The sequence below is a fragment of the Lissotriton helveticus genome, chromosome 12, assembly GCF_964261635.1.
Source record: "Lissotriton helveticus chromosome 12, aLisHel1.1, whole genome shotgun sequence".
NCBI classification, from domain to species: Eukaryota; Metazoa; Chordata; class Amphibia; order Caudata; family Salamandridae; genus Lissotriton; species Lissotriton helveticus.
This window is the reverse complement of record NC_136073.1, coordinates 872,733,395-872,746,351: the sequence shown is the minus strand read 5'-3', so window position 1 is coordinate 872,746,351 and position 12,957 is coordinate 872,733,395.

Genomic DNA, 12,957 nt, shown 5'->3' with positions numbered 1-12,957 from the left:
TTTTGTGTTTACCAAACCTGTATTGTGCCTCCATACTTTATAGGTGACAACAGACAAAGAGAGACTGGGTCATCAATCTGAGAGACATGCTTGTTGTGGTGTCGATACCAGGTGTTTTGTCTTCCTTACCCTTTTCACCTCAGGTACAAGCCACGGACACCTATTTTCTCTCAGGTGTTGTGGGTTGTTCCTAAAGGGTATTTGGAGGATTTTCTTCGCTCCTACTGATTCCAGGTCACAGGTGAGTGGAATCTTGACACCATGATTGTCTGGATTACTCAAGGTGTCAAATGACAAGAAAACTGTTATGTTAAAAGGATGTAATCATCCTCAAAACAATATTTCAGCGCAAGGCCAAAATAGACAGGGAAGGTAATGTACATAGAAGAAAAGAATAAAAAAGTAGTGAGGAAAAAAGAATAGGGTATTTAGTCCAGAAAAAGCCAAGTTTTAAGAAGTATCCTGAACTACATATAAATGGTCAGGATACGCAATTTCAGCAGAATGGCATTCCATGTGGTGGCAGCGAGATAAGTAAAAGAAGCCCCCCCCCCTTCTTGTTCTTTTGATTCAACAGGTGCCAATAACTGTTCAATTGGCAGACCTGAGGGCCCTGGCTGGTTTATTGAAAGCTAGTAGTGAGGGCCTGCAGCAAACAAGGCTTAATGTGCAAGGCAGAGCAGCTTAAAAATGGAACACTTGTGAACCAGTAACCAATGGAGAGATTTTAAGGGGGATACTATGGCCAATCTGCTAGTAGTATTGCAAACCATGCAGGCAACAATATGCTGAAAAGTTTGCAAACGAGAGGAAAATGATAGTCCGCCATGCCCACAGTCCAGGAGTCTAATAACAAATGCCTGGATAATGATTTTTCGACACTGAATGGGTATCCAGATGAAGATTCTGCACAGGATGCGCAGGAGGCCATAGGATGAACCAAAAACAGAAGCAATCTGGTCTTTCATAGATAAAATGTTACTCTATTAACATCCCCAAGTTCCTGACAGTAGTTTTGGGAGTGGAAGCAGGGCTAAGAATATCTGGTCACCATTGGTCTGTGCAGATGGAACCTGGCTGTAGTGTTGCTAGATCATGGGTGAGTCCAAGTCTCCCAGTCGCACAGGGGGGGGGGAGTATCCGCAACCCCCACGTGCGTGATGAAATTGAGCTGAACTGGCGTACGTCAGTTCGGCAGGAAAAAAGTTACTAAAAAGCCCAGGGCTCCGGGCGTGGCTCAGTTATCTGGCCACCACCACACTAAGGTCTCCGTGTGATTATTAGGGCGCGTACGACCAGGCCCAACGACAACACCACAGTGGCAGCAAGGTGGCTAAGGCTCCACAGTGTGCCCACCACTCGTGCTCCCAGCAGGACCCAGGAGGCCCCACTCACCGCCGCCACCACCGCTGTGTCACCGCTCCCCCACTGTCACTCTCCGGCCGCTGCGCAGGAGAACGCGATCCGCAGCCAGCACACTCCGGAAACCAGACGTGAGCAAGACCACCGGAGGAGAGCGTCCTCTACCTCCAGGTACCGCTTCTGAGCAGGGCCCCCGCTCCCTCCACCTGTCTCGAGCGGCGGAGTCCGTCTCACCTGTCGCAGCGCACCCTGCTGGAGCTGCACTAGCACCGCAGCACACAGCGCGACACTCTGCTATCCCCGACATCACCTGGAGCGCTCAACAGTACGGGCCACCAGCGTGGCATGCCAAACAGAGGACAGACTGTCCAAAAGCCCTAAAGCACCATCAGACAGGCCGTCGCTTGGCCGCGGAGCCCAAGGGACGCTGCATGCCCTACTCAGAGCTCTCGTGTAGACCCCAGCTACAGCCCACGACCCACAGCGATCACCCAGAGTACCATCAGGGGCATGCACAGCCACAGCCACCTTTATTGCGAATCCAGACCCGTGTCAAGGCCCTTGCATCCAAAGCCTTGACAGCACAGCGCTCTGCTTGGTCACCTACCGCTGTGGTCCACCGCTCGTCATCATGGTATCCGTCCCTCCACTGGAGTCCTTCACCATCAGTGGGCCCCGTCCATCCAAAGCAGCACGATGGAAGGTGTGGGTTGAACGCTGTAAAGTGGAGAACAGGCGGGTAGAGGGGGAACCCCCTCCAGTGACTGGTGGATTGTTGATTCTGCCTTCCCTCCTTCCCTCCAGAACGAATGGGGTACAAACCCGTTGGTGTCATCCCAAGAGGAAGAAATGGGAGAAGGTGCCTTTAAATGGGCATTTCCAGAGGACGAAACCACGCCCCCGGCTAACGCCAGAACCGTGGGATTAGCTAAAATCCAGGAAATCCCGAGTACGGCGTGTGACGACACCCCGGAGGCATTTGGAGTTCGTGTGTGGCTGCCAGGAGAAGGAGACAGTTACGGGAGTGGAGAGAGGAGACGAGAACGGGTTGAAGACGAAGCGGAGCCAGGAGGCCAACGTCCCCGCGAAGCGCCGAGCCACACTTCCGAGGGAGGAGTGTGGCTTAAGCAGGTACGGCAGCAGTTCGCAGGCTGGGTTGGGAGGTGGGGAGACTCTCCTGCGTAGTTCTGTGAACGACTTGCTACTACCTGCTGTACATAGTGCAAATATACATTCCTTTTCCCGTTTTTCCCGCATCTCCCTTTTCACCCTCTCCTCACTACCGTCCTTCTTCACGCCCCATATATTAAACCCTAGTGTAAATACACATTGACAGCGGTGACCCCCTTCACTCCCCGGTTCTTCTTAGGTAACCCGGTAGACAACTCGTGTCCTGACAGCATTTCCTCTGTCTCTCCTTTCCTGCATGGCCGGTGGTGAGAGAAACCAGGATCAGGACGGAAGGAGTGCTGAACAAAGAAACAAGCCATAGAGTCTACCCCCTTGAGAGGGAACCCGCTATCATGGATCCTGCTGAGTTCTCACGTGAAAGACTTATGTCACGCTATAAGAAATCCTTCACTAAAATAAAACCTTATATATCCAGGAAAAGTCTCCGGTCCCTTCCTACAAGCCCGCCACAAACGCCTAGAAACGTACTTTGTGGCTGCAGAAATCCCAGCGCCACGCAAACGCCCCATGCTTCTCCACCTGGGAGGGGCCGACTTCCACAACCTTTCCAAGATGGTACGGGAGGCGGTCCTCCGCGAAATTACGCCACGTGCGAGATGCCATCACTGTGCAATGTGAGCCTTATGCCAACCCTGACTATGAGCGGTTTCGCCTCTGCTAAGCAGGGCAGCTGCCGGACGAGTAGGTGGAGGTCTTCAATGGGCAACTGAGGGAGCTAGCCAGCACGTGTACTCTCCCAAACAAAGATGACGAAGTCCGAGCACATTTCATCCAAGGATGCGCCTCTTCCAAGTTGGGCGAGCGCATCCTGCAAGAACACAACATGCCCATGAGAGACATTTTTACACTTGGGGGTTCCAAAGAGACTCACTATTCATTCTAATATGGCGTCCTGGGAGTATGTGTAGCCCATGAGTAATTGTGACACCTCATATATATGGGAATGTTCCGTCATGGTAATTGTGAGAAACGTTACTGGTGTTATATATATTTATATTTATGTATTGTATTTGAACTTGGCGCTGTAGATATATACCCGTACTTGGACTTATCGTTTTGGGGAATCCAACTTTGCTTAATAAATTGGTGGTTTACTTATTTCTCAAATATGGCACCTGTGTACGTCGGGATAAGGCATCTTTGTATAACCTGTGACTTCTATTGACGTCACAAGCATACGGCACGTTAAGTCGTAGACACTTTAAAAATACCGGGAACTAATCTGGCTGTTTGCTGCTCTTTTCACTGCTGGTTCGGGCATACTTGCCACCGCCGGAATACAAGGCTCATTGGGTTAAATCCTTCGGGGTGGCGAGGGTCGGGTTGTGGTGGTGAGCCTCAGCAAGGCCTACCAGTGCTAGGGATTCGCCCTCCTCTGCACAGATTCATCAGACCAATAGGAAGAATTTGGCACAGAAACTGGAATAGAAAGTACAGAATTTATTAAACCTCATGAGGTGGAACCACATTCACACAACACCCTTCGGTAGTGTATGACGTAGCACACTGAATGGAAGGAGCTTGGTCCTTTTATACCCACACAGGGGCTCAAATGAAGGCGGTACAAGTACAGAATGCTGGTTGTAGGTACATATTAGGTCATACAGAAAGTGTACAGGCAACAAGTGGGAGGGGCTAACAGTTAGCTAATTCTGGTGGACACATCCTGACAGTTACAAGTTGAGGACAGCTGTAAGCTCAACTGAGCATGTGCGAAGCAGGAGAAGATAAATATATCTCGTGTCTAGGCAGATTTCAAGAGCAGTTAACAGGAAAGTAGAACAGAGCACATGGGAAACAAAATGGCTGCCAGAAATACAAAATGGATTCCACACAATGGACAAGATAGTTTCTAAATACAAGATGTCTTCTGCTAATGCTTAACCTAATCGCTGCTAAATTACAACAGACGACCCTTTCAGCATTAGCTGAAGACATTCGTTTATCTGGGGTAATCTAGATATGCATCCTGTACATTGATGCTCATCATCTCAGCTATTTCCTTTTCTAACATTTGTTGTGCTTTTATATCTGCAATATTTCTTTTGGCAGGTGTACAAGCAGTGATGCACATGGAGCAAAGCATAGGACCACATTTTATACAAGTACAGCATGTAAATAGTATCACCAGTAGTATACATAGAATAGTCAGTAGTTTCCAACCCCTAGTAGCAACGAGTGTCCATATCCAGTTTGAAAATGTCCATGTACCAGTCTCTGTGTGAATTTCTGCAGCAATCTTATGCAGTTTGATGCAGTTTGGAGATTGCATCATATACTGATGGTGAGTCATCTGGTATGAACACACAGCAACTGCTACCGATGATGCGACATGCACCACCTCGATCAGCCAAAACCACATGAAGCACCATCCTATTTTGGAGTGCTACAATTCTTGAAATTTGCAGTTCCTTTGTAATGTTCCCAAGCGCCATAGCTGTTTGATTGGTGACAGCTTCCACAACACGAGTTAATCGCCTTACCCTTCTACTATTCAATGCAGCACCCACAAAGAAGAACAAACCCAAATTGAAATCGACAAATTGTTGTAAAGTGGTATCTGTCTGGTCAACTTCATCTGTACTTATTGTTCGTTTATATCTATTCTTGGAAATGTCATTATACAACTTAAAATTCAGGTGATATGATGGAGGGGCCAAGTACACAGGTGGTAACGAAAATGATATGTAACATACCCTGGACCACCCAACAGGTAATTGATAGTATCCTTTATTACCACATACAAAATACGAATTGTGTGAAGACGTAAAACTACTGTTGTTAGCTCCTTCAATCATCAATGTCAAAATACATTCACTCAGTCCTACTGGAATTCTCACAACACTACTTATACATAGTTCTGCTTTAGCTCTGGTCACAGAAATTACAAAAGGTCCATTGTCTTTAATGTTCCTCATATTCGTGAAGACATATGGTGTCGAAATATTGTCCGGTTGGTACTCTTCCCATTCCCATTTAGTCCCTTTGGCTTGAGGATAACAATCTTTATCTTGATAGCATACTTTATTCAGACAAAAGATAATTCCTCCTACTGAAGGCTTTCCAAAAGCAAACAAAAGAGCATACCAAGCTGGACAAGAACCATTATGGGAAAACGGTAGAGGAATAAAAGGTGCTCCTCCTTTCTTTTGGTTTGCAGGTATCATTCCACACACCCAACAGTTGGTAGCATTCGTAGCCTTGTGTGTATGATGCAACATCTGGATGAATATATTATTTAAATAAGATTGTCGATGTTTCTGCTCATGGTAGGGAAGTTTATAGTAATGGTGTTCCACTGGAGCTGGAGTAGAGCAAAAAAAGCTGTCGAGCAGGAGCCACTTTCTCAACAAACCAGGTGATTATCGCCAGAACCACCAGGGCAACAACAAACCCTACAGCACAAATGATTCTTTTGTTATTCATTTCAGCAACAGTGATAATTGATCTTTCTAAAACTCATTGAAAACAATCGTTGGAGCTCTTATCCCTTGGGCAGCCGCTGATTTCTTCACCACGGGCCAAGGCGGGTGTCACTACATTAACGCAGGGCTGATTCCCCCCCCCCCCCCCCCCCCCATTGCCACATCGGCTCTCCGTTTCGCTAACCCAGGGCGGTAGCTCAACCAGTCTTTCCCAACACTGCAGATTCTTTCCTCGGTCTCAAGTGGTATCGCAATGCTCCAGGAATCGTGTTTGGCCAATCGTACAAACAAAGCCGCAGTAAGTGTTACTAAACTACCTTACCAATCAAAGGCGTCAAAACCAACAGCAAGTGCCGCAGAACGGTTCTTACCAATCAAATGGTGTCCAGGTTCCAACTGCCAAGTTCTCAAATCGACCAAATGGTCACTGCACGGCGAATCAACAGAAGAAATCTCAGTCGAGGACCGGCGCCACCTGGATGGTCAGATCAGAAAGAAAGGAAAACCGCCGTGGGTGCCAAAACTCGGGTCTCCTCAGGCAGCGATCGCGTCCAATAGCGAGATTCCAATCCTTCATCTCGACCAGTCCTCCGGGCATCCGAGTCGCCGATGAGCCCCGCGTTGGAATGCCCCAATGTGTGGTGGTGAGCCTCAGCAAGGCCTACCAGTGCTAGGGATTCGCCCTTCTCTGCACAGCGTCCTTAGACCAATAGGAAAAAGTTGGCACAGAAACTGGAATAGAAAGTACAGAGTTTATTAAACCTCATGAGGTGGAACCACATTCACACAACACCCTTCGGTAGTGCATGACGAAGCACACTGAATGGAAGGAGCTTGGTCCTTTTATAACCACACAAGGGCTCAAATGAAGGCGGTACAAGTACAGAATGCTGGTTGTAGGTACATATTAGGTCATACAGAAAGTGTACAGACAACAAGTGGGAGGGGCTAACAGTTAGCTAATTCTGGTGGACACATCCTGACAGTTACAAGTTGAGGACAGCTGTAAGCTCAACTGAGCATGTGTGAAGCAGGAGAAGCTAAATATATCTCGTCTCTAGGCAGATTTCAAGAGCAGTTAACAGGAAGGTAGGACCGAGCACATGGCAAACAAAATGGCTGCCAGAAATAAAAAATGGAGTCCAGACAATGGACAAGATAGTTTCTAAATACAAGATGTCTTCTGCTAATGCTTAACCTAATCGCTGCTAAATTACAACAGGGTTACTTCGATTATAATGTAACTGAAGTTAGGTGTTACGATTTACTCTTGGCGCTCTGACGGTGGGGCATGTGGGGATTGGTATGGGTATCTAGCTATTTGGGCTTATGGGTTAATGCCGCGGCTATGTCAACTCAGGGATTTATCTACTCGATATTGGAAAGAATTATGTTTTTATATCTCTTTCATAGTATGACATATTACAAGAGACAGTATAGAGGGGCACACTTAACGCGCAAATAATGGTTGTTATAAAATACTAACAATACTGTGGAAGGTTGGAATTTGTTGGGAAAAGTACGGTGGGGTTTACCTTATATGTTCTGGGGGCTCCAGCATAGGGTCATTATTTTTGTGTCGTGGGACATGCAGTGTCCAAGTTACTTCGTATAAGGATAAATGCGCATTATATAGACGACTTTGAATTATCTGTGACATGTTTCATTTCAGATTTTCTCGACTGAAGTGTATTATCACTTCATTCGCCTGGGGGGATCGCCGGTAGCTACAAATTGCTGCTGTAAGTCCCCCATATATTACCCTTTTTTTCTGATGGGACCCCTGTATCTAATTGGTATTGCTTAGAGGTATATTCTCCTAAATGCATCTCGTTGAAATGACAGTTAATTGGTAACAATATTGTGATATATCACCCTTCTACTTATGGGACCCACTTATCCAATTGGTATTGTTTGGAGGTATGTTTTAGACACAGCATATTGAATGACATCTTATTGGTAGTAACATTGCGATATATTCTTGCAGACGATTGCGGTCGATGCTATTCGTCAATATCAATATTATTCCTGTGCCTTTGGACACTTTTTGCAGTATCCCCAGTGTCAATCTATAATACCTTGCGATTTAGACTTTGTTGACACTTTAATCAAACTGTCTCTGTGTTATATATATATTCTTTTTAGATTTTCTTGGGCCGGACTTTTCTAGGTCTTTTAACTATGCAGAGTCCCGCCAAATACCCTTGAGGGATCTTCTACAGCTAATTCGATTCAGTCGGAATATTGAGCAGACACCGCTTAGGTGAGACCAAATTGACGGTATACTTGACATTATAAGTGGGCGTCTCTAAATAGAATTTTTGATGGTTTTTGTTGATTATTAATGTACAGTAGAGATGTCACTCTTTGAACCAACTTAATAATTGAAAGTAGTACTTCTATCTAAATTGGATAAAGGCTACTTACATAGTGAGGCAACGGCGAGCATAAAACATGTGTGTGTTTTACATAAATGTTGTCAGATTACTGTGGCTGGAATCAGATCTAACGTAGTCTGCCTCGTGGGGCTGACTATCGTTTTGATACATAGAGTGGGACGTGGTTCGCACAGGAATTTTTTTGGGTGAGAGTACTCTCATATTCCTCTCCCCTCCGGTTGTATTACATCCACATTTTCCTGATTTATTAGATGATCCGATTTGACTCATACGTTGAAACAATGATTGATTTGATGTGCCAATGGATTCTGGTTGACATATTCCCCCCGTTCTTTCCCTTTTGCTTTTCTCTTTTTCTTCTTTTTTCCTTTTTTTTATTTGCTTCCTTATTTTTTCACCATTTTCTTTCAATTCCCGTCTTTTATATTGCCTTCCCCCTTTACTTTTTTCTTTTTCTCTTCCAATCTGCTTTTGTTTTCCCCCTTCCCACGCTCCTCTGTTTTTTCACCTATTTGTCCTCTTCTCTTTTTTCTTTTCCTTTGTTTTTTCTTCTTTTCTTTTTCCTGGTCTCTTTGTTTTGCTCAGCTCAAATTTTATGTATTTGAGTTTGCTGTACTCCTGTGTTGTAACTATGAGTATCATCTCAGAAATCAATGATGTGAGCTTTTTCCTTCCTCGGGTTTATCTTTTCTGATTTTTGTATATATGTATATTTACTTTTGGGATTTTTTTCTTTACTTTTTTTATATATAACTGTCACAATAAATGGAAGGATCAAAATATCCAATTGCGTATAAAGTGTTTTGGATAAATGTATATATATGTTGTGGTAATCGTGATGTTTTATCTTTTAGAATATCTTTGCAGACAATGTTTGTGCAAATGGATTGTTGGTCTTGTTCTTTGTGGTCATATTAGGTTTTAGTGCCAAAGGTGCAATAGTATGTTTGTCTTTTATATAGCTCTATATAGCCGCATATATGAATCTGCCACTGGTGCGGGGATGTTTCTACATGCACTTTGTATATATATTTTTCTATAGTATATAATCGATGAATTGAAAGAATTTGAAAATTTGAACTTAAGAAGGATCTACTATAGATATGACTTTGAACTGGCCAATGCACATGAATTTTTGACTGTCGAAATTTGATGCACCTTATTTCAACTCGGTATAAATAAGATATGTATCTTTGCATATATGTGAAATCATGATGAAATGAAATGATAGAGGACATTAGCCGATCCACGGCCTTATGATTTGTTTATGTTTTAAACAATTTTGATGTCACAAATACCCCCCTGTCTACGTACAATAGCCCATTGGTGGGCTTGATTTGCACCTTACATGGACTTATATGATGTATCTATACAACTCCAAGATGGCGCGTACTGTGACTTTAGTGGGGTTAGTCCTTTGTCACTTTTCATGATTCATGGAAAACTTTGTTAACATGCCGGTTGTTGTATCTGTGTAATTCACACTGACGAAGGCAGCACGCCGAAAGGCGTCTGTGTAAGCCCCTCCATGAATAAAATCTTGCGTGGCTGACACGAACTCCTTGAGTGCTGTTTTGCCTTATTTGGTAAAGAAGAATTGGAGCATCATATATATATATATATATATATATATATATATATATATATACCTCCAACTTTCCACTATGTGCCTCCTGCACAGAAAAGTTCGCGGACAACCAAAATCAGCACTCGAGGCAAAGATGTAAAGTTTGCTTTTTTTTAATTCATAAGGTGGGTAAAAGTCATCAGACGCGTTTCGGGCACGTCCGTGCCCTTGCTCACTGATGATATATATATATATTGTTATCTTGATCATATTTATATTTGTGTGTATTTGGTCTTATGTATTTTGTATGTGGTTATTTATGTACTGTTTCATGTTGATTTCAGCCCTGATGAAGTTCCTATAAAAGGAACAAAACACGTTGGCTGTTGTCCTGTCGTTTTTACTTAAAGAAGAATAAAGAAATTTGAAAAGACCATATTGGCTAAAGTGTGACTTCATCCCTGGTGTTGCCTCCATTTATTTCCACCCCACAACAGAACTTTCCCTGCGATTGGCAAAACGTGCAGTGCATGTGGTAAACAGAACCACTTCTCCAAGTTGTGCCGCTCCTCGCAAAGAAGATGGCCCAAAGGCATGCAGAAGATAGTGCGTGCAGTAGAACTGCACCCAGACAACACGTCCAGCAGCGACATGGATAAAGATGAAATAGCCAGTGTCCACGTGGAGAGAACATGGACGCTCAACGCTGCCCGGCAGACCGCACCGATATGCAAGATCGGAGTGCAAGACCACTCCATCGCTCTGCTCATAGACACAGGAGCCACCATAAAACTCATGGCTGCAAACATCTACCGCACCCTGCCTAACCCGCCAGAACTTCGCAGCACCAACTTGCAAGTGTACGCATTTGGCAACCGCTTATCACTGAAGTTGTGTTGCATTTTTCAAGCAGATTTCTCTCATGACGCCACCCATCAAAGCGTGAAGGATTACGTGTCGCAAGAAGGGTCAGGGTTCCTACTTAGCTGCCGCACAGCTTAGGACCTCAACCTAATCCGATTTGCATTTGACGTGCAAGCACACGACCTCGACCGCCTGCTACAGGACTTTACACCGCTGTTCGAGGGAATTGGGTGTTTGAAAGGTCCAGCCATCTAGTTGCACATTGATAAGTCAGTAGCTCCGATGGCCCTCAGGCACAGAAGAATCACTTTTCATCTCCGACCAAAGGTGTAGGCCAAACTCTCACTCCTAAAGGAAACCAGCATCATCAAACGGGTGGGAGGAACGACGCTATGGGTGTCCCCCATCGTAGTAGCAAAGAACCCCAAACAGCCTGACGGCGTACGCATCTGTTTAGATATAAGAGTCCCAAATTTGGCGATCAAGCGGGCACGCCATCTCACACCGACCGTAGACCACATCATCGGCGAGCTGGCAGGCTCCAAATGGTTCTCCAAGATTAATCTTCGGTCCGGCTAACATCAGATACCACTACACCCAGACTCCTGCCCCATTACCACCTTTTCAACTCGCACAGGGCTCTGGAGGTACACCAGGCTCAACTTAGGCATCTCCAGCACCGCTGAAGTCTTCCAGAACATTGTCAAAGGCGTCCTCCAAGGGCTGCAAGGCGTACTCAACGTGAGCGACAATATCTTGGTGCACGCTCCCACATTAGAAGAACATCTAATTCACCTCCAGGCCATATTCTCATGTCTCAGAGAAAGCGGACTCACGCTTCACCGGGAGAGTGTGACTTCCTACGGAAAGATATCCGCTTCTTCAGCTACCAGTTCTCTGACAAGGGCATCAGCCCTTACCCCGACATGGTCATCCAATGACAGTGCTCAGAGTCCGCAGTTTCTTGGGCATGGTGACCTACTGCGGATGGTTCATCAAGACCTATCAGACCTCACCAGCCCTCTCAGAAACCTGACCAAAGCGACCAGCTCATGGGTAAGGGGACCAGAGCAAGAAGAATCATTCCAACGGTCCAAAGCCGCCCTGTCAGCTGATACCACACTGGTGTACTTCGACCCCAGGAGAGAATCACTACTTGTAGTGGATGCCAGCCCCACCTGCCTAGGTGCAGTCCTAGCCCAGCGACAAGAAGGTGGAGAATGGGCTCCGGTGCCCTTTGCCATCCGCACACTCACACCAACGAAGCAGCGATACTCAGAAATTGAGTTCACATGGTAGTCCCTGTTCTGGTACAGTTATCGTAGCATACTGTCTTAGTTGATCACAGGATACTCCGGTACCTGCTCGCAGCAGCAGACTTGTCGGTCTCTCGGATCACCCGGACACAAAATCTTTATACTTCTGAGATGGCCTCGAGAGCGACCGCAACTCATACCGTGCTTGGCTGCATCTCATTGAGGGCGAGGGCATTTTTGGTTGTTCGCCTTCTCTAGTTCCAGAACTCTCACAGCTGGCAGCGGTGAGATCAGTATCTTGGGAGGTGCTGAGAGAGGGCATTGCACATAAGTTCTCCGCGAGGATATCTGGATTCGGTGATAGGTCACACTTCTAGTTGGTACCTTGAGGGTTTGTCACAGCCGCCCCTCCTGACGTGTCAGCAGCCAGGAATTCCTCGGTACTGTCCTCTGGGACTTTCTTGAATTGAGATATGTTACATGTCACTCTCTCTTGGCCTCTTTGAGCTGTTACTTTTGTGCCTTTGACTTACACACTACTACCCACGGGTCTAATTCAAATGGCAGTCTGAACTTCCCTCCGGGATGGCAGTCCTTTACTAGCACTTGGTCACCCACTAGGACAGGGTGTTCTCAAGCGTGCCTTTTACGGGAGGCTTCTTCATTGTTGCCGGCCCTCTGGGAGTCTCATTGATTCGGAGGCCTGGGTGTTTCTTCCCACAAAGGGTTATGCGGGATGGTGTCGGTCACAGTCCTGCCGAAGAATAGCTTGTTTGGAGAGATGCCGCTGGCGCAATGTCGGATGAGCCGGTATTCTCTTAAGAACTGGTATAATGGCTGTTCCAGGTTGCGGTTCTTTGCCAATGCGATCTTGATCATTTTGTTGAGGGTTC